The 12,997-nt window shown below is 44.0% G+C and overlaps 1 long non-coding RNA gene across 1 annotated transcript in view; it reads right to left on the reverse strand.

The window, feature by feature from the left end:
• Positions 1 to 12,331, reverse strand: part of LOC124002525 — a 43,476-nt gene extending 31,145 nt beyond the window's left edge. Inside the window, exon 1 of the long non-coding RNA XR_006833048.1 lies at positions 12,136 to 12,331. This is a non-coding gene — a long non-coding RNA (uncharacterized LOC124002525). The remainder of the gene's footprint in view (positions 1 to 12,135) is intronic.
• Positions 12,332 to 12,997: the final 666 nt, after the last annotated feature.

Consider the following 12,997-nt stretch of genomic DNA (forward strand, 5'->3'; position numbering starts at 1 on the left):
CGCAGAATGAATGCTTTGATTCGGCGTCCAGTTGCAGACGTGAACCACATGACATTTTAGCAATGTAAATAATAGAAAGTGCTTTCGAGAAAGATTCACTGGACGCCTCGGCGTTGCCACATAATTATTCAGAGAGCATATGTAAATACCTCTTACGATTATGGAGGAATGCATGCCATTTCCTCTCCAAAGCCATAACCATTCATTTGGTTAGCGGAGATAGGAGTTCCATAAAGAAGAAATTGCCGGACAACTATAGAAATTGGTCGCTTCATGGTTGTGAACGGTGGTGAGAGAACATTGTGTTCGAGTGCTCTTTAGCCCTAGTATAAAGGCCTATGTATCTTTCTATTAAGCATTGCTTAAGTCCATTTGTCTGAGAGTTTCAATTAAAACAGTTCTTGAGTTCTCAAATGAAAACGGTTTATTGAACCCAAACTTTCACAGGCTACTGTCTGGCCGTAGCCCACACCAAAACAAACCCTTAAAGGAACAGCAACGAGTTATACAAGAAAAGAGAGAGAACAAAGAAAAAGCCTGGTCTTATAACTTGCAGTGCCCAACCCCCTGCCCAGCCCCTCCCCCTCCCCTTGTTCCACCAACCACATGGACTCCTGGCACTAACACATTTCAGGCATTCACTTGACTGGCAGACAGCAGGGGGACTGGCATGCTGGTACCCCGTGGAACCCAGAGCAAACAGATAAATGGGTCCTGATTACCACAGAACAGCAGCACATCCGAACACAGGCACATAACTGTCCAAGCGGTTTGCTGCTATATAAAACAAACTGAAATGGGAATATTCTCTCAAGAATAAATCTCGCAGATATTCACGTGGTCTTTAAGACTGTCAGCTGTGTATGTTTTGACTCGGATATTCACGTGGTCTTTAAGTCTGTCAGCTGTGTATGTTTTGACTCGGATATTCACGTGGTCTTTAAGTCTGTCAGCTGTGTATGTTTTGACTCGGATATTCACGTGGTCTTTAAGTCTGTCAGCTGTGTATGTTTTGACTCGGATATTCACGTGGTCTTTAAGTCTGTCAGCTGTGTATGTTTTGACTCGGATATTCACGTGGTCTTTAAGTCTGTCAGCTGTGTATGTTTTGACTCGGATATTCACGTGGTCTTTAAGACTGTCAGCTGTGTATGTTTTGACTCGGATATTCACGTGGTCTTTAAGTCTGTCAGCTGTGTATGTTTGACTCAGATATTCACGTGGTCTTTAAGTCTGTCAGCTGTGTATGTTTTGACTCGGATATTCACGTGGTCTTTAAGTCTGTCAGCTGTGTATGTTTTGACTCGGATATTCACGTGGTCTTTAAGACTGTCAGCTGTGTATGTTTTGACTCAGATTTTCACGTGGTCTTTAAGTCTGTCAGCTGTGTATGTTTTGACTCGGATATTCACGTGGTCTTTAAGTCTGTCAGCTGTGTATGTTTTGACTCGGATATTCACGTGGTCTTTAAGTCTGTCAGCTGTGTATGTTTTGACTCGGATATTCACGTGGTCTTTAAGACTGTCAGCTGTGTATGTTTTGACTCGGATATTCACGTGGTCTTTAAGTCTGTCAGCTGTGTATGTTTGACTCGGATATTCACGTGGTCTTTAAGTCTGTCAGCTGTGTATGTTTTGACTCGGATATTCACGTGGTCTTTAAGTCTGTCAGCTGTGTATGTTTTGACTCGGATATTCACGTGGTCTTTAAGACTGTCAGCTGTGTATGTTTTGACTCGGATATTCACGTGGTCTTTAAGTCTGTCAGCTGTGTATGTTTGACTCGGATATTCACGTGGTCTTTAAGTCTGTCAGCTGTGTATGTTTTGACTCGGATATTCACGTGGTCTTTAAGTCTGTCAGCTGTGTATGTTTTGACTCGGATATTCACGTGGTCTTTAAGTCTGTCAGCTGTGTATGTTTTGACTCGGATATTCACGTGGTCTTTAAGTCTGTCAGCTGTGTATGTTTTGACTCGGATATTCACGTGGTCTTTAAGTCTGTCAGCTGTGTATGTTTTGACTCGGATATTCACGTGGTCTTTAAGACTGTCAGCTGTGTATGTTTTGACTCGGATATTCACGTGGTCTTTAAGACTGTCAGCTGTGTATGTTTAGACTTAGACCCTGTACGTCCTCAGACAGACACAATGACAGAGTGACTTTCTTCCCGTCTCTGGGGAAGGGGACGTGTTAGAGGAAGGACTTGACTAGCGAGCAGCCCCCCTACCGCTTCTTCAAACTGTGTGTGCAGCGTGATTGCGCTGGTGCACATATAGTTAATTGTCATAAGGATCAAAGGATATACGATGAACACTCTGCGCTAAAATCTACATCGAATCATTTGTCCAACCAATGGAGATGGTGTTATCGATTCCCATGTGACCAAGTGAACCGACGTTGACAAAAACACTTAAAGAAAAATACTGTTTTTTACAAGGCACCATCATCATGTAAATGAATATGGTTTGATATAAACTCATAGTCAAACATCAGTAGCTAGACTAAGACTACCGCAAAACAAGATAAAAAATGCAAACGACAGTATTTTTGTTGAAGTTACTGAGGAAAATAATTAGCTAAGCACACAATAGGACAAAGATATACTACAAAGACACCCCAACTATCCCCTGGGAGAGACACACGGCTTTAATTAACTGACAGACAGGGACAGCATTAGGAATTCTATCATGTGTTGGCTGTAGCCTCCACTGCTTTCAACCTCAACCATACAGCAGCTAGCTAGCGTGGCTTCCCATCAATCATGTCCTCTGGGTGTTTTGATCTGCTGGGTGGTATGTGTCCTTGGAGATACACGTCTCTCTCCTCCTCCAACCTCTTTGTTGCCAACACCTGATTTTCTTTCCTGCATTGAAGCCAGCTAGCTGATCTGCTCTCTGCTGCAGCGGCTTCCTGCTTACGGCTTCCTGCTGATTATGCAGTAAAGGTCACGTGACTGTGGTGACTTTAAACATGCATAATGCTGAGTCCGCCCTTAACAGTTTTACAGACACGTGGAAGGGGATGCACACACGCACACACACATGCACACACACACACGCACGCACGCACGCACGCACGCACACTACCTCTTTGGAACCTGGTCTAACCTAGCCATGGAAGCTCCTCCTCCTCTGGCCTCCCAGAGCCAAGTCATTCCGACAGGCCGACAGAACCCCCTGACTGCCTACGTCAGCCGTTTACACGGTTCCCCTTGAACATGGAGGGTCGTTTCCTGTAAGCCAGACAATATGCATGAATGCCCCTTCGTACTCCTGCTCCCCCTGTGAAGTAGTGTTCAGGTTACATTCCTCCAGGCTTAGCCCCAGCCTTCCCCCAACCTGCCAGACCCAGACACACACACACACACATAGATCTGTAAACTGTTTACACCCCAGTTCTCCCACCTGGAAGAGGGCCAAGCCAAACCTCTCTCTAACCCAAACCCAGAGCTCCACCGAGCATCAAGGCACCTCGGATTTCACCGTCGGGGATCCAGGAATACTTGTGTTTGGAGACACTCTCCATGATAGGGGAAGACAGGAAGAGGGGAAGAGGACATGGAAGTTATCTTCCTAAAAGAGGAAGAGAAAGCAGGAAGTTTTGACTTCACAGTTTGAGCTTGTTTTCTCAGTAAGAGCTGGAAAGGAATTCCAACATGTATTCTCAGGTTTGGAGGGTAGCTGCCTTCCCAATGCTTTCATTTTGATGGAAGCTGCTGGGAATGGAGAGAGGCAACATACTCTCCAATAGACTGAGGTGTTCCCTTAGACATCACTGTCTTCAAAGTCCCATAAGAGCCTCATATGCTGCATTTACCACCACTTTAACCATTCCGCTACGTCAAACCCTATTCGCTCCACCACACATTTACCACCACTTTAACCATTCCGCTACGTCAAACCCTATTCGCTCCACCACATGGTAATGCATGTTGAATTCTTGACATATTGTGCAAGTGTGATGTAAATCTACGACGGAGAAGTCTCCCTCCCATACTCCCTGCATAGAGTTGCTTAGAACGAGCTAAACATACACTACTATTACTAAAAGAGGGAGAGAGAGAGGGGGAGGGAGGGAGGGAGGGAGAGAGGGATATGTCACGAAAGCACAGGAGTGAAAGAGGCAGGGAAAGAGGTATGTTGAGAGAGGGAGAAATAGAGAGAGGGAGGGACGGGGAAATAGAGAAAGATAGATTTACTGAGAGGGGGGGGCGGGTGAGAAGAAGAGAGAGTTGGAGAAAGAGAGGGGGGGGTGGAATCAGAGAGGGAGTAAGAGCCTTGCATACACGAGGAATGAAAATGACTTTTCTTAACACATTTGCAAGGCTGCCACTCCCTTAATTCTGTGTCCAATTTGCTGCATCTTTGTAATGACGAGGAACTGTGGCAAAGACATTTTTATGGCTGGGGAGTGGAATTAAGAGAAGAAAAGGGCAAAGAAAAGAAGAGAGAGAGAGAGAGAGAGAGAGAGAGAGGGAGAGAGAGAGAGAGAGAGAGAGAGAGAGAGAGAGAGAGAGAGAGAGAGAGAGAGAGAGAGAGAGAGAGAGAGAGAGAGAGAGAAAAAGAGAGAGAAAATCCACAGCCTCCAAACTAGCATGTCCTGCAGTAACATGTACACTACCATCCAAAAGTTCGGGGTCACTTAGAAATGTCCTTGTTTTTGAAAAAGAAGCACATTTTTTTGTCCATTAAAATAACATCAAATTGATCAGAAATACAGTGTAGACATTGCTATTGTTGTAAATGACTATTGTAGCTGGAAACTGCAGATTTTCTATAGAATATCTACAGCAACCATCACTCCTGTGATCCAATGGCACGTTGTGTTAGCTAATCCAAGTTTATCATTTTAAACGGCTAATTGATCATTAGAAAACCCTTTTGCAATTATGTTAGCACAGCTGAAAACTGTTGTTCTGATTAAGGAAGCAATAAAACAGACCTTCTTTAGACTAGTTGAGTATCTGGAGCATCAGCATTTGTGGGTTTGATTACAGGCTCAAATTGCCAGTAACAAAGACGTTTCTTCTGAAACTCATCAGTCTATTCTTGTTCTGAGAAATGAAGGCTATTCCAGGCGAGATATTGCCAAGAAACGGAAGATCTCGTACAACGCTGAGGCCCCGGTGCACAACTGAGCAAGAGGACAAGTCCATTAGAGTGTCTAGTTTGAGAAACAGATGCCTAACAAGTCCTCAACTGGCAGCTTCATTAAATAGTACCTGCAAAACACCAGTCTCAACATCAACAGTGAAGAGGCGACTCTGAGATGCTGGCCTTCTAGGCAGAGTTCCTCTGTCCAGTGTCTGTGTTCTTTTGCCCATCTTAAACTTTTCTTTTTATTGGCCAGTCTGAGATGGCTTTTTCTTTGCAACTCTGCCTAGAAGGCAAGCATCCCAGAGTCGCTTCTTCACTGCTGACGTAGAGACTGGTGTTTTGCGGGTACTAATTAATGAAGCTGCCAGTTGAGGACTTGTGAGGTGACTGTTTCTCAAACTAGACACTCTAATGTACTTGTCATCTTGCTCAGTTGTGAACTGGGGCCTCCCTCTCCTCTTTCTATTCTATTTAGGGCCAGTTTGCGTTGTTCTGTGAAGGGAGTAGTACACAGAGTTCCAGAGATCTTCAATTTCTTGCCAATTTCTCACATGGAACAGCCTTCATTTCTCTGAACAAGAATAGACTGATGCGTTTCAGAAGAAAGTGCTTTGTTTCTGGCCATTTTGAGCCTGTAATCGAATTCTCCAGATACTCAACTAGTCTAAAGAAGGTCAGTTTTATTGCTTCTTTAATCAGAACTACAGTTTTCAGCTGTGCTAACATAATTGCAGGGTTTTATAATGATCAATTAGCCTTTTAAAATGATAAACTTGGATTCGCTAACACAACGTGCCGTTGGAACACAGGAGTTATGGTTGCTGATAATGGGCCTCTGTACGCCTGTGTAGATATTCCATTTAAAAAAATCATCTGTTTCCAGCTACAATAGTCATTTACAACAATAAACGTCTACACTGTATTTCTGATCAATTTGATGTTATTTTAACGGACAACAAATGTGCTTCTCTTTCAAAAACAAGGACATTTCTAAGTGACCCCAAACATTTGAACAGCAGTGTATATTGAATACAAATCAGAGGCATTGCCTGCTTTACTAGCTAGCTGTGGCGCTGCAACTCATTTGCAATGCATCAACTGGAGCTCAATCAGACGGGCCCTGGTGCATAAAAAGGCGAGCTGCTCTCTGAATATTAGCTAATGCTACATTTGCAAGTCTTGAGAAAGAGAGAGAGAGGGAGAGGGAAAGGGAGAGAGGGGGGGGAGATTTCTTGTGAAACCTCTCTATGAATCACTTTGTAGTGCTGGATTGATGGAAGTGATGCCTGGGTAGGGATTACTCTTTTCATTACAAACCCCCATCTGGTACCAAGACCACGTCTGTCCAGCCTTTTGCCTTTAAAGTGCCGGCTTGGGTTTCACATCAATCTATTCCTATTGCAGCTGTGCTGGGGAAATAAGACAGACCCACACACGCATATACACATGTATTTACACACACGCACAGACACACACACTCACACTCACACTCACACACGTGTATGGTGCACAAAAACCCATCCGCCCCTTCCTTACACAAGCATCTGCACTCATACACACACGCGCGCAGCATTTATAAACACACACCAAAACACAGACATATGTCCCCATCCCCCTCCCCACCCAGTCACAAAGACACAAAGGGAAAACACAAGAAAAGGACAGCACTGATTTTTGAACCGCGCCTATTTCCAACTTGAAAGAGGCAGCCATAATTAAAACCAATGGGCACCATCGCAAAATAAATGAAAAGAAATCCATCCGCCATGCAGCCCCCCATCCCTCCTTTTAACTGAAACATTGGTCCAGAGCCCCACAGATGTTCTCTCCCCCTCCCTCTCTCAGATGTGTGAGGCAAGGCAGAGAGACAGACAGGAAGCTGTCATTAGGTCAGACCTCAGGGAATGGCCTCCCTATAGACCACTGTTTCTTTTTCTTCTCCACCCTGTCTTCGGTCATTCAAAATGGCCGCCACTCTTTGTGTATCACGTCGCCTGGACAGCTCGACACTTCATTAAAACCCCACTTGTCATTAGATAAAGTGTTATAATGGCTGAACCCTGCAACCCTAAAGCTACGCTGCGTGCCAAACTACACTCAATTCACTCAATTCCCTGAATGGCTCTGGTCAGAAGCAGTGCACTATGTAGGGAATAGGATGCAGCTATAGTCTATGTTGTAAATGATGGTATGACAACTGGAACATGACTATGGGGTAGTATACCAGGTGCCATCATCATTCACCACCAACTCTGCTTTCTTATTTCAAACAATAAACTGAACTCATCCGTCCATGACGGACAAAAGGCAGAGGTTCCCTATACATGGAACCATGTAGTATTCTCCTAGTTGAGCCAGTTTGGAATTATTCACGATTCATATCAAGTGGGTGGGAGAGACGTCTGATGCTGCTCAAGAATGGCCCTTATTGGTGGTAGTTACATGCCAATGTTTCAACATATGTCAGTTTAGAGAGAGAGAGAGAGAGAGATGCACCTGTTCTAGAACTAACTTATAGTCATTACACAGCTATGGGCCGCCAGTTAGCCTAATAACATGGTAGTAATTGAAGCAGGAATGTAAGTATTCTAATTGTTATTTTTACAATAAAGAGATTGAAACTGTCATTGAGCATTAAAGGAATACTGATGAGCAAGAGGGATGGGGAATTAAAATAACATTAATCAACTAAAATGTGTGTTACACTGACTGCCTTGCAAGTACTCAAAAAATAAACATTCACATCCCTCTAGTCTGCTCTGGCAATACAAAATTATTCACGAAGTAGAAGTAGTGTATTAGGCAAGACATCTACCATTTGTCACAATTGGTATTGGATTTCACACGTCACATTGGCGAGGCACAATTCCCTTTGTAATTCTACTGTCTAAGTTGGCTGCTAGGGACAGGAGCTCTTTATCTTGAACCGTGTCATCCTAGATCTATAGTCTCAAAAGAAATGAGAATGGATCCATTATCTCATCATCTGCCTGTCCTGAGCAGTCCCAGACCAACTGTATATGAACAAAGAGCATGATATTACATTCTGACTAGATGAAGGAAAGCCAATTTCATTACATTTAAAAAATAAATAATTCACTACAATTAACTCTGCCTTTTGATTTCGTTTTCTATACATGCAGAAAATATTTTTTTACATTCTTATTTATAAGGGTGTAGGTGAATTTGAGCTCTCGTTAGACCAATGCATCAGTTTTAAACAAAGTACAATTCTCTAGACTTTCCCTGAAATAATGATTGGTGTTACAAGCAGGTACACCACTGGTCAATTGGAGCTACTAGCGTCTTGTAGCTCCTGTCTTTGTGGTGTCCCTGTTTGTCTCTTCACTGAACTGGACACCACAAATGGACACCCCAGCACTGTTGGCAACCATTAGTTGACAGGAGAAACGTGCCTTAAAGAGGCAACCATCACCATCACCTCCTCCCCTGTCAGGAGAGTCTGGACAGCCCCTTGGTGTTCAAACCTGTTTGTAATCTTGCTCTTTCTCTTTATGTCTGCATGTTAACAACGTGGACACATTGCACATAGTTTCTCTAACCATGCTCTCTCTGAGCTTCGTCTGTGGACTCTCTCTATTAAATTCAATGCAAGAAAGAAATATCCTATGCATTCAACTGATGAAAAACTAGCCAGACAGAATAAATCCTCCCCTGCAAGATGCATCAGACATACGTCAAGCCAGGGGCTCTGAAACCAACCAACTCCTTCAAGGTGCCCTGGTATCACTGGGATCATCTGAAGTGTTCTTGATATGGTTCATTCCAGGGAGGAATGTACACTAACTGTATGGAACACGATGTTCCCATTGCTTCCCATTGCTCTGGGAACCCGAGGTCTTTCTGATCATGTTTGGGTTCCTTTAAACACAGTAATTTACGGGGACCCCAGCCCTAGATCAGAGGTCTTTATGTGGGTTAGCTGGGGGGAACCGTGGGGTGGGTGGGGGAAACATGGTCGGGCTACAGCGCTGGAAGTTCTGAATGAAAACAGCATGGCTTTTAATGGGCTGACCTCTGGGTGGTCCAATCAACTTCAAGATGACATTTACTGACACATGGCGTCCATGGCGGTTGACGACAGACTGGGAAATGGCTGCTTATTATCCGTCCTCTTCAGATGGTTCAAATGTTGATTTATCCAGATGACAACATCGCTTGATTACATGATGCGCATTAAGGAATTCCAAACAGGTTGAGCTGGTTTTCTCTGAGTTTTGTGGCTTTTTGACAGCTTCATCTAGGCTTGGATTCATAAGCTTTATGGTCTATGGCTTCGGGAGTAAAACGGGTACAAATATCTCACACTCTCCAAACCAAAGACATTTGCCTTATGAGGTTTGTGGTGAATAACTGAAATGCATATTGACTCCATATTTTCCATAAGATCTTGGTTCTGGCCGGGACATACCATTCTTTATTGCTAAAGGGGGACACTGGTGCATAAATCAGAAAATGTCTAAAAACAACTCACTTGCTCCTCAGACCCAAAGTCATGAGGTACATGCTGTGGAGTGCTGCTCACCACATCTGACCTCAAATCTCACAAACCTAGTGTTACTAATCTGCATCATAAGACACCTCGGGTCGTTCCCCCTATATGGGTTTCCTGGTAAAACCCCTCAGCGTGTTGCGATTGACCTGCTGCCCAGAGTTAGAGGCCTTTAAGACCATTACGAAACGTCCATCGTTAGAGACTACTGTCAGTGCTTATTAACGTTGAGGGACCAAACCTATCACACGTAGCACATAGCATCAAAGCAATTGAAAACCCATTTCCTGAAACAGGAATAACACTGAGTAAGCAATTATTCAATGGAATAGCAACCACTACTGCCCAGCACACTTTCGTTTAAAAAATGACATCTACAACTTGTTCTGTTGTATCTCTCTGTTACTGTTCAAGGTTATGTGTCAATCACTGGTGGATGGAACTATTTTTAAACTGTTAATAGTTTGAATGGAACCTGAATGGAGGTTGAATCAAGGTTGAAGCATGTTTTTCTGTCTTTGCCCTTGGCGACAGTGATTGCCATCTAAAATGACACAATAATCCAGCAATCAGCTCAGAGTGATAGCTATGGCTTTGGGGCTATTTCTCCCAAACCAACTTCCCATTATTGCAGTTATCTCCCCTGTCCAAATGGCCTCAGTATCTCCAACCGGAGGTTCAACTGACCAGCTTAGACTTAGCATCATGCTGTGTTTTGTTGCGAGGCTGAAGAGAATAGGTTTGGGAGATAAGCTTAAAGTGACTTAGACTTAAAACACACTGTTTGAGAAATGCTGAATTGGAGAAAAAAAAGTTATACCCTTGCTCCATCTTAAAAGTAATGTGGCCTTCTTCAAACTCTAAAAACGTATAGGGAACATGTGCTCTACAATCATCTCAGTCACAATATGTTCTTGCTAGTCAATCTATAAATAATTTGAAAGCATTTAAGAGACATTTTGAAGAACTTAATGAATGGGGTTATGTGGTCCAAAATGTTCAACATAATCCCAACTTCAAATAGAGTCTTCGGCTATCAGTAGAAAGTACCAGGATTTAAAATGTGTGTCATTCGCAAAACTGTCCAACAACACAACATAAAAAAATATCGGGCCTCCTGGGTGGCACAGTGGTCTAAGGCACTGTATCACAGTGCTAACTGTGCCACTAGATATTGTGGGTTCAAAGTCCAGGCTCTGTCGCAGCCGGACACGACCGGGAGAACCATGGAGCCCCGCACATTTGGCCCAGCGTCGTCCGGTTTAGGGGAGGGTTTGGCTGGTAGGCATGTCCTTGTCCCAACGCGCACTAGCAACTCTTGTGGTGGGCTGGGCGCAGTGCACGCGGACACAGTTGCCAGGTGCACGGTGATTCCTCCAACACATTGGTGCGTCTGGCTTCCAGGTGAAGCGGGTATTGTGTCAAGAAGCAGTGCGGCTTGGTTGGGTGGGCATCGGAGGATGCACGGATCTCAACCTTTGCCTCTCCCGAGTCCGTACGGGAGTTGCAGCGATGAGACAAGACTGTAACTACCAATTGGATACCACAAAAGTGGGTAGAACAATGGATAAAGGTAAAAGAATATATAAAATTTTATAAAAAAATAAAACAGATATCCAGCCAGGATCCAATAAAGATGGTTTCTCCATGCTGACAATATCCATTTCATTTGGCGGTCTGAAGAGTCAGTCTGACAAATGGCCACAGAGGTCCCATGATGGAGGGATTGGGGATGGAAGGGGGGAAGAGGAGGAGGGGGAGGTCAGGTAGTATGGTGCTAAACAGACCTGCTTATGGAGAGAGTAGCTGTTATCATCTTATGACCAAGTCCGTATTCCAAACCCATTTCAAAACCTCCAAGGCGGCTGATATTTCATTGTGGGCAGATGTGATTTAATAAGAAGAATACGAGGCGTGTTTTAAAAGGATGATGACCGCATTGGCTACCTGCAGTGCTCAGAGAAAAACAGAGGGCACCCCCCCCCCTAAGCGCTCCATCTTTTACAAGGCTACAAACAGCAGCTTTGGCTCAGCCAATTTTGAAGACAGCCCAAAGACAAAAAAAATAATAGGAAAATGTAGCCCAGGATTCTGAATAAAAGGCCTGAACTGCCCTTCTCTGGGATAGTTTTTTGTTAAATTGGCTACCTGTGGTTTCTGCAGATTAACCTATTATACTATAGCTTTTACAATCCACCTTGAAACCAACACACAGAATTGTGTAAAGTTTTTACCCGGTTTTATAAAAAACATTTGTTTTCTTTTCCCATTCGCATCTGTAAAACCACCTGCAGGAGTGGTTTATGAATTTGGGAAAAGTACACCTGAAAAACCCCCACCAGAAACAATACTTCCACAAAAGCATTCCCGCCAATACTCATAGCGATACACAGTGACCGCCCAGTATCTGCGTTTTTACATAAGTCGACCATGAAAAGAATTGTAAACAACGCTTTGACCATTGTATTGATAGCAAGGATGAATTGTGATGTGAACAGCATCAGACATGATATTGGACCCCCTACCTGGCAGCCCTTCATCCTCGTCCCCCACTGGGTTGTGTTTTGTTGAACCATGGCGGCTCCGTTGACTGCCTCCCACAAATCGTCCATTTCGTCCGTAGGTGGTCCAGGATCGGGCTGTCCTTCTCGGCATTGTGCAACTGGAAAAGGTGTGTCCTCTCCTGTTTCATACTGCAGTTTTAGACTCCACGATCTGATTGGACAACGAGGAGCGAGACTTCATCAGCAGAACATCCCTGTCGTCATGACAACGTGCCAATATCCCCAACAGGGGTGGAGGGGTGAAAAAAACATGGCTGCCTTCTTGACTCAGAACGGAAGACGTCAACGGTAGTTTATTTTCTACATCATCGGTACCTAATTTCTTGTTTTCTTTCCCAACCTCATTGCTAATTTCTTGGTCGGTCTGCTCTTTGAGAGTTACTAGGCCAATGTGCTACTGGGTCTGAAGCCAGCAGATGTCCCATTGGGGTTCCTTAGTCCTATTCCTCGCTCCCCAGGATGCCCAATCGGCTTAAAATGATGCCTATAATCATTAATATACGCTTCAATCACTCGGTGGAGAAAAGAAGGAGCCAAAACTCAACAACCAGCTCCTTTCACCTGTAACCCAGTTCTCTCTATGAGATTACAGTGGCTGTATGTTGTGTTCGAAAGAAACTTGAAAAAAGTCCCTCTTCTTCAGTCTCTATCCCCCCCAATTTGGTGTTCCCATGCTGGGATCCTCCCGAACCTTTCACTCTCCCCCCAAATCTCTCTTTAATAACTTGGGACTGATTTCCAGTCAAGTGCAAAGCATTCGGTTAGAATGCATTAATCTGTAAGTAAGCATACATTTGGGGTTTCGGTAGAAACAACCAAAAAG

The sequence above is a fragment of the Oncorhynchus gorbuscha genome, linkage group LG18 (genome assembly GCF_021184085.1).
Source record: "Oncorhynchus gorbuscha isolate QuinsamMale2020 ecotype Even-year linkage group LG18, OgorEven_v1.0, whole genome shotgun sequence".
NCBI lineage: Eukaryota > Metazoa > Chordata > Actinopteri > Salmoniformes > Salmonidae > Oncorhynchus > Oncorhynchus gorbuscha.